Below are 10,366 nucleotides of genomic sequence, written 5' to 3' on the forward strand. Positions count from 1 at the left end.
CTTGGGCCTAGCACATTTGCCTTTGATCCTATGGTCTAAGACATTATGTTGTGTTTAGGATGGTGAAAGTTGTGTCCTTGAGACTCTTGTGTTGACCAAACAATCATCATGTGATCATTTTGGGCCATTGTGCGCTTGAATCATATCTAAGGTCGTTGTGGGCCCTCGACTCCGTCTTTGGCAATCCTTGAGTGTATGTAGTGAGAATTCGAATCGTGAGCCCAAGTACCGAGCCGATGGTCTAGAACTTGCCCTGAAGGTTTGTTGAAGCGAAATCATAGGTGGAACTTGACTTGAGACGTGATTATAGGCTCTCCTTGATCAAAATGCAAAACTTGAACAATTTTCATGACCTACCAATGAAATAATCCCTAGTTCACCCCTTTTGAGCCTTAAACCTTTTTCTTTCATGAACCAAGCTACAAGCCTATACCCGTTCTTAATGAGACCCTCTCTTGGCACCCAAATCTTCCCTTGAGTAAATGACAAATGTCTAAGTTTGGGAGGGAGAGACAAGAAAGGCATCAATGTGGTAAAAAGGCGCAAAAGCAAAAGAAAAGGAAGGCAATTAAAAAGAGAAAAAGACAAAAAGAAAGACAAAATGAATAAGAACCAAAAAGGGAATCCAAGGACAACAAAAAAGTGAAAAAGGTGTGGAAAAGTGGTAAAAAGGAAAAAAGGTTTGAATTGCAAAAGAAAGAGTGACAATGTGTCTCTCTAACCCCTTGAAAGAAGTGAATTACTCAATTGAGTCAAGAAAGTGTGCCAAAATAAATCAAAAGAAGTGTTTAAGGGAAGATTGAACCCATTTGAACAAAAACATGTCCTACCTTTACCCAAAGCCTTCACAATGACTCTTCAAAAGCCCTATATGATCTTGAGTTGAGGGAAGCCTATATTAGTGGATACTTACATAAGGGGCAAGCATATGGTACTTAGAGCCGGACTTAGGGCCTTTTCTTTGTGAGAGATGAGAGAGAAGTCCATTCACCTCGATTTGTGTGCAAATACTCTAAAAAGGTGAGGTTCACTTAGGGAAAGTCGAGGATGTGTGAGTTTGGGTTCCACAATGACCAAAGAAATTGAGAAAGGTTCCTTGATGAAATGTGTCAACTCTTGATGCTCTTGTGTCACACTTGATCCACAAGTTTTCAAAGTTTAAATGTGTTAATGATGCATTCGCATTGAGGGCAATTGTTAGTCCCAATTGATGCTTGTTGAGGTTACTTTAGGATAAACAGGAATTACTTGGGTGTTTTCCATTGAGGGGTAGGTCTCATTTTATTTGCTTGAGGACAAGCAAAGGTTTAAGTTTGGGGGAGTTGATAACTGTGATTTCTACATGTTTTATACCCATTCTTACCTAAGCTTTGTGCATTAACTGCCATAAATTAGTCCCAAAATGCTTACAAGTTGCGCTTGATTGCAGGTTTGAGCGACAAGATGACAAATACCAAAGATCGACTCAAAAAGGAGTGAAATCTGCCAAGTGTCAAAAGACAACTGAAGTGGGGAACAAAATGACCTGTGCGGTCCGCGCTGATTTGTCACACGGCCGCACAGGAGAGTTCAGAGGCGAGGCAATTTCCAGGTCAACTTGCACGGTCCGCACTGCTTTGCCACGCGGCCGCGCAGGATAGTTTAGAGACCATGCAATTTTCAAGTCAAGATGTGCGGTCCGCGCTCCTTTCCACGCGGTCTACGCCCAAGAGTGTCAGAGATTCGGTCATTCAAGGCAAAAGCCCACGCGGCCGCACACCTAATCAGTGCGGTCCGCATGGAAACGCCCTACGCGGTCGCGCGTCGCACTTACGCGGTCCGCGTCCCCAAGTGTTAGAAGCAAGATATGAAGACCCAAACCCCTACACGGTCGCGCGTCATTTGTGCGCGGTCCCGCGCCAGACCCTCAGGGATATTTTTGTCCGGTTTTTTCTGTGTAGTATAAATAGAACATTTTACTTTTTAGGTGCAGTTTTTCAGTTTTGGTTTTTATCAGATAGCAGCTGAACTCGAGACTTCATGGTTTTAGCCTATTTTGGGCAATTTCTTCTAGTATTAACGTGGATTTGAGTAGATTAACATTGTAGTTAATTATTATGTCAATTTCATCTACTATTTCTTCAATTTCTGTTTCTATTATGGCTAGCTAAACCCATTAGCTAGGGTTGTGGCTCAACCCTAGTGTGGGTAATTAATGGGTGTGATTGTTTAGTGCATGAATGATGTTGGGTATTTGTTATTTGGATTAATCTTATGTTTTCATTAAGATTTGGTGGTTGCAAACACTAAGTCTAGCTTAGTGAGTCTTGACTCTTCTTGAGAAAGAGAGTCTATGACCCCAAGATTAATTCCAACGAGGAATTGGGATGGACCCATGAGAATGGTAGTCCCAATTAACTGGTTGGTTAAACCTCGAGAGAGTAATTACCCAACTTGAACCATAAGTTGCTTGGGCAAATTGGCCTACCCAATTGGTCTCGAGAGAGTCAATTGGGCAAAATCACCCTCTCTACCGAGAGGTGTGAGAGTGGGTGCAAAAGTGCAACGGTTATAGCATAAGTCCCATATTCATCATTCTTGCATTAGAAATCTCTACCCGTTAGTTGACCACCTAGGTACATGCCACGACTCTAATGTCTTTCTCTATATTACATACAACTTAGAATCTATATCTTAGCCTAACTTAGCTTTAAACTTGTAGTTGATAAATTGTAGTTGATAATCAAAATAAAACCAAAAATGTTAGAAGATCAATTAGGAGTTAAAACATAGTCCTAGACCATACAAACACTCAACTCCAAATTGAAGTTCCCTGTGGAAATTGACCCCGATACCGCTATTGGGTAAAAGTATTAGCGCCCACTCTTCCTTAGGTTGAGTCCGCTGCGATCAATAAACTCGGCGGCAATGCAAGTTTGTAAGCCACCTCTCCCAGTCGATCAAGAATCTCAAACGGGCCAATGAACCTAGGGCTAAGCTTGCCCTTCATAGGTGACACCGGAAGCAACACCCGCGCACCGACCATGAATGCCAAATCACGAACTTTACGGTCGGCATAACTCTTTTGCCTGGAATGAGATGTATGAAGTCTATCCTGAATAATCCTAACCTTGTCCAAGGCATCTTGTACTAGATCTGTACCCAACAACTGAGCCTTTCTTGGCTCAAACCATCCAACCGGCAACCGGCACCGCCTACCATATAAAGCCTCATAAGGAGCCATCTGAATGCTTGACTGGTAGTGTTGTTGTAGGCAAACTCCGCTAAAGGCAAAAACTTATCCCACGAGCCTCTAAAGTCGATGATACAAGCTCGGAGCATATCTTTCAAAATCTAAATAGTTCGCTCGGACTGCCCGCCCGTCTGAGGATGAAATGTCGTGCTCAACTCAACCCGTGTGCCCAACTCCTGCTGAACTGCTCTCCAGAAATGTGAGGTAAACTGCGTACCTCGGTCCGAAATGATAGACACGGGCATACCATGAAGACGAATAATCTCCCTGATATAAATCTCAACTAACCTCTCAGAAGAATAAGAGAATGCCACAGGAATGAAATGCGCTGACTTGGTCAGCCTATCAACAATAACTCACACTGTGTCGAACTTCCTCTAAGTCCGTGGGAGTCCAACAACAAAGTCCATAGTGATACGCTCCCACTTCCACTCGGGAAGCTCAATCCTCTGAAACAAACCACCAGGTCTCTAATGCTCGTACTTTACCTGCTGATAATTCAAACACTGAGCTCCAACTACCTTCTCTGCCTCAAATTTAGCTCCTTCTGCTTGAACAAATACGGAAGACTCTTGTGATCCGTGAACACCTCACATACCACGCCATAAAGATAATGCCTCCAAATCTTCAACGCGTGAACAATGGCGGCTAACTCCAAATCTGTCACGACCCGAATTTCCCACCCTCGGGAGTAGTGATGTCGCCTACTAATGAGAGCGAGGCAAGCCAATTCTTAACTACTTACCTCATTATCAAATTACTTCTTTTTAACAAATATAAGAAGATAACATGAAAACAGCAGAACTTTAAATAATTAAGCGGAAGATAACAATTAAATGTCTGAAATTTGCATCTATTACAAATACTTGAGTCTTAACCACACAAAACCTGGTGTCACAGTGTCACAGACGGTCTAAGATTTACTACATACAAAGTCTGAAGAAATAATAATACATTGTTCCAGAATATATGGAAAAATGAAACAGGAAAATAGGGATAAAGGGAGACGCTAGGGCCTGCGGACGCCTGCAGGTCTACCTTGGATCTCCGTGTGGACTGAAGGTAGCCCCCTCACTACGGTCCAAAAGTTGCTCCGGGATCTGCACATAGTGCAGAGTGTAGTATCAGCACAACCGACCCCATGTGCTGGTAAGTATCTAGCCTAACCTCGGTGAAGTAGTGACGAGGCTAGGACCAGACTACCAAATAAACTTGTGCAGTTCAAATATATACAGCAGAAAAGAAGTACAAAAATAACCAATCAATATAGGAGGGGGACCATGCTGTGGGGAAGATAACAATTCCGAATAGAAAGATATCAAGTAATGAAAGAAACAACATACTCGGATTATCAACAAAGAATTAGAAATCAACAAATGTACGGCATCACCCTTCATGCTTTTACTCTCGTCCTCACCAAAGCAATTATAAAGTAAAAGTGTGCACAGCATCACCCTTCGTGCTTTTACTCTCTTTCCCCACCATATAATCAATAAAATTGACACGGAATGGTACATCGTGCGGCACGGCATCACCCTTCGTGCTTTACACTCTCTCCTCACAATCGTACACGACATCACCCTTCGTGCTTTACACTCTTCCTCATCCAAACAACAATCACAAACAATGGGACAAGGGAATAAAATTTTTTTTTATAGAAATCCCGGCAAGGGAACAACAATTCAACAATTAAGTCCCGGCAAGGGAGAAACATCAATAATATCAACATCCCATCAAGGGAGATAACCAATAAAGCAACAATATCCCGGCAAGGGAACAATTTAATGTCTTCTTTCTCTTTTTCACTTTTACTTCACAACTCACTTTACCACTTGAGCCAAAGCTCCAATGGGTTTCAATCAACTCATATACTTTCACAATTCGTAATATAACTTGAGTCAATGCTCCTAGATGTTCAAAGGTCACAATTCCTTCCACAAATTTATCACAACAAATAGAAATCGCCTTTAAAGCATGGATAATACAATGAAGTCATGAAATTCACAATACCAGACTCACGGGCATGCTTGGCACCAACGTATAGATAGTCATCACCATGCCTATATGTCGTACTCAACAATTATCACATAGCAAATAGGACTCGACTCCTAATCCCTCAAGCTAAGGTTAGACCAAACACTTACCTCGATGCCTCGAACACAACTCAAGTTTCAATTATAACTTTACCGCTCGATTCCACCGCCCATTCGCTCGTATCTAGTCACAAATTACTTAATTACATCAATAAATGCTAAGAGGATCAATTTGAATGCATGAAAATGAATTTCCCAAAGTTTTGCCCAAAAAGTCAAAAATCGCCCCCGGGCCCACATGGTCAAAACCTGAGGTTCGAACCAAAACCCGATTACCCATTCCCCCACGAACCCAAATGTATAATTTGTTTTGAAATCGGATTTCAAATCGAGGTCCAAATCCCCAATTTTTGAAAACCTAGGTTCTACCCAAAACACCCAATTTTCCCCATGAAAATCATTGATTTTAAGTTGAAATCATGTTAAATGATGTTAATGATTGAAGGAAATGAGTTAAAATTAACTTACAATCGATTTGGAAGAAGAGTTGTTCTTGGAAAATCGCCCAAAGGAGTTTGTGTTTTGAAAAGATGTGAAAAATGAGTTTAAAATCGTCTAAGTATAAAGGTTGCAGGTCTCAGATATGAGAATTGCGAACATGGGTTCGCAATTGCAAACCCTGACCTCTGCTGGCTTGGGAATTGAGAAGGAAGCTCGCATTTGCGAACCCTTAGGAAATCTGGGCTTTTCGCATTTGCTACTTCAAGCCTTCCCAGCATATGTCGCATTTGCGAAGGGGATCCTCGCATTTGCGATCATAGAGGATTTAGGCGGGCGTCGCATTTGCGACACATACTTCGCATTTGCGAAGAAGGCTGCCCAGGCCACCTCTCGCATTTGCGATGCAAGGCTCGCATTTGCGAGACAGGCTTCGCAATAAAAACCTGCAATTTCTAAGTTTAAAATGCACTTCGTGGCCTATCCAAAACTCACCCGAGCCCTCGGGGCTCCAAACCAAATATACACACAACCTCAAAAATATCCTACGGACTTATTCGTGTACTCAAATCACCAAAATAACATCATGAACATCGAATTAAACCTCAAGATCAATGAAATTTCTCAAAACTCTTTTAAACATCTATTTTTGCAACTTAGGTCCGAATCACGTCAAACGACATCCTTTTCTCACCAAATTTCACAGGATCATCTTAAATCATATATAAGACCTGTACAGGGCACCAGAACCAAAATACGGGCCCGATACCAACATGTTCTAATCAGATTTCATTTCAAATTTCTTTAAACAATTTTAGAAAATAATTTTCTTTCAAAATTCATTTCTCGGGCTTGGGACCTCGGAATTCGATTCCGGGAACACGCCCAGGTCCCATATTTTCCTACGGACCCTCTAAGACTGTCAAATCACGGGTCCGGGTCCATTTACCCAAAACGTTGACCGAAGTCAAATTAACTTATTTTATAGTCAAAATTTATCATTTTTCACAAATTTTCATATTTAGGCTTTCCGGGTACATGCCCGGACTATGCACGCAAATCGAGGTGATGCTAAAAGATGTTTTTAAGGCCTCGAAATGTAGAATTTTATTTTAAAACAAGTGATGACCTCCTTTTGGGTCATCACAAAATCATGGACCGGATAGTTCTTCTCATGAATCTTCAACTCACGCGAAGCATAAGCAATGACCTTGCCATCCTACATCAACACCGCACCAAGTCCAATACGAGATGCATCACAATAAACTATATATAGCCCTAAACCTGTGGGCAAAACTAACACCAGTGCCGTAGTCAAAGCTGTCTTGAGCTTCTGAAAGCTCGCCTCACACTCGTCCGACCACCTGAACTGGGAACCCTTCTGGGTCAACCTGGTTATCGGGGCTGCAATAGATGAAAACCCCTCCACAAATCGACAATAATAACCTGCCAAACCCAAGAAACTTCGGATCTCTGTAGCTGATGCGAGTCTAGGCCAGTTCTTGACTGCCTCTATCTTCTTCGGATCTACCTGGATACCCTCTGTTGAAACAACATGACCCAAGAATGCAACTGAACTCAACCAGAACTCACACTTCGAATACTTAGCATACAACTGACTATCTCTCAAAGTCTGGAGGGCCACCCTCAGATGCTGCTCATGCTCTTCCGGCTGCGGGAATAAATCAAAATATCATCAATGAAGACTATCACGAACGAATCCAAGTAAGGCCTAAACACTCGGTTCATCAAATCCATAAAAGCTACTGGGGCATTTGTCAACCCAAATGACATCACCAAGAACTCGTAATGTCCGTACCGAGTGCAGAAAGCTGTCTTAGGGACATCAGATGCCCTAATCCTCAACTAATGGTATCCAGATCTCAAGTCAATCTTAGAAAATACCTTGGAACCCTCAAGCTGGGCAAACAAATCATCAATCCTTGGCAATGGATACTTATTCTTGATTGTAATCTTGTTCAACTGCCGGTAATCTATACACATCCTCATTGATCCGTCCTTCTTATTAACAAACAGCACTGGTGCACCCCAAGGCGAGACACTAGATCTAATAAAGCCTTTATCAAGCAAGTCTTGCAACTGCTCCTTCAATTCTTTCAACTTAAGCGGGGGCATACGATACGGCGGAATGGAAATGGGTTGAGTGCCCCGGAGCCGAATCAATGCAGAAGTCAATATCCTTGTCGGGTGGCATACCCGACAGGTCTGAAGGAAATACCTCAGAAAACTCACGAACAATAGGCACAGAATCCATAGAAGGAACCTCAGCACTAGAATCATGAACATATGTCAAATAGGCCAAACACCCCTTCTCGACCATACGCTGAGCCTTCATATATGAGATTAACAAGGGGAGGATGACCAGCAGTCCCTCTCCACTCTAAACGAGGCAAACCCAGCAAGGCTAAGGTCACAGTCTTGGCATGATAGTCCAAGATCGCGTGGTAAGGTGATAACCAGTACATCCCCAATATGACATCAAAATCAACCATGTCCAGAAGTAATAAGTCTACTCGGGTCTCAAGACCCCCAATTACAACTATACAAGAATGATGAATACGATCTACCATAATAGAATCACCCACCGGTGTAGACACATATACAGGAGCACTCAAAGAATCACTAGGCATGATCAAATACGGTGCAAAATAAGATGACACATAGGAGTATGTAGACCCTGGATCAAATAGCACTGAAGCATCCCTACTACAAACCAGAACAGTACCTGTGATAACTACATCGGAAGCCTCAGCCTCAGGTCTGGCTGGAAGAGCATAACATCGGGGCTGGCCCCCACCACTCTGAACTACATCTCTGGAACGACCTGTTGTTGGTTGGCCTCCACCTCTAGTGGCCTGAGCTCCACCTCTAATACCTATACCTCCACCTCTAGCACCTCTACCTCCACCTCTAACCGGCTGGGTGGGCGGTGGAACACTCGGTGCCTGAACCATGGCACTGGAACCCTGGTGCTGAGAACTCCTCAGTGCTCGAGGACAAAATCTAGCAATATGCCTCGTGTTGCCACAAGTAAAATAAGCCCTCGGCTGCTGGGGCTGACGACCCTGAAAAGTCTGAAGTGGAGGTGCACTGAAAGGAGCTGACGGTGCACTGTAGGACTACTGATCAAAATAATGCATGTGAGAACCACGACCACCTGAAGCACCGTGAGAAACCTGAAGTGCTGACTGGAAGGGCTTGGGAGGATGGCCCCTACCAAAAGAATCCCTGCCTCCCAATGAGGCACCACTAAACCTGCCTGAATGATGAGGCCTCTTGTCAGACCCCTGACCACCTCCCTGCATAGAACTATCTCAACTCTTCTATTCACATTGACTGCATCCTGAAAGGAAATCTCGCTCTCTGTCTCCTTAGCCATCTGAAGTATAATCGGCTGAATGAGTCCCTCAATGAACCTCCTCTCTTTCTCTCTCTCTCTCTCTCTCTCTCTCTCTCTCTCTCTCTCTCTCTTTCAGTAGGAAGTACAAGAAGAGCATGACGAGCCAAGTCGATGAATTTTGTCTCGTACTGAGTAACAGTCATAGAACCCTGCTGGAGACGCTCAAACTGCCTTCGATAGATCTCTCTTTGAGTGATAGGAAGAAACTTCTCTAGAAATAGCTAAGAGAACTGATCCCAAGTCAAAGCTAGTGACCCAACTGGTCTAGCCAAACAATAATCTCTTCACCAAGTCTTGGCGGATATAGATAAGCGAAAAGTAGCAAAGTCGACCCCATTAGTCTTCACTATCCCCATGTTCCTGAGAACCTCATGACAACTGTCTAAATAATTTTGGGGATCCTCAGAAGATGCACTGCTGAAAGTGGTAGTGAAGAGCTTGGTGAACCTGTCCAATCTCCACAAGGCATCAGCAGACATAGTTGCTCCATCACCGGCCTGAGCTACCACACCCAGCTGAACTGCTCCAACTGGCTGAGCTGCTGGAGTCTAAAACTAGGGAGCCATCTGCTCCGGAGTGCGAGTAGTAGGAGTCTGGGCTCCTCCAGCCTGAGAGACGGCTGGTGCTATAGGAAGAAAGCCTGCCCGGGTGACACTCTCCATAAGGCCCACTAGATGGACCAGAGCATCCTGGAGTACTGGGGTAGCAATGAACCCCTCTAGGACCTGAGCTGGGCTCACCGGAACTGCCTGGTCCAGAACCTCATCATCAAACTCAACCTAAGGCTCCGTCGCTGGTGCTGTTGCTCTAGGCTGAGCTCTGCCCCTACCTCGGCCTCTAGAACGGCCTCGGCCTCACCCTCTACTCCTCGTGGGAGCTACTTCTAGGGGCTTGGGCTGCTGATCGGTGGATGAGGAAGCGCGTGTTCTCGCCATCTGCGAAAGAACAGAGTAGAAATTCAATTAGCATTGAGAAACCAAGCCGCACGACAAGAAAGAATAAATGTGAAGTTTTTCCTAACTCTGTAGCCTCTAGGGATAAATACAGACGTCTCCGTACCGATCCCTCAGACTCTACTAAGCTTGTCCGTGAATTGTGAGACCTATGTAACCTAGAGCTCTGATACCAACTTGTCACGACCCGGATTTCCCAACCGCGGGAATCGTGACGGCGCCTACTCAT

Source organism: Nicotiana sylvestris, chromosome 1 (genome assembly GCF_000393655.2).
Source record: "Nicotiana sylvestris chromosome 1, ASM39365v2, whole genome shotgun sequence".
Taxonomy (NCBI): Eukaryota; Viridiplantae; Streptophyta; class Magnoliopsida; order Solanales; family Solanaceae; genus Nicotiana; species Nicotiana sylvestris.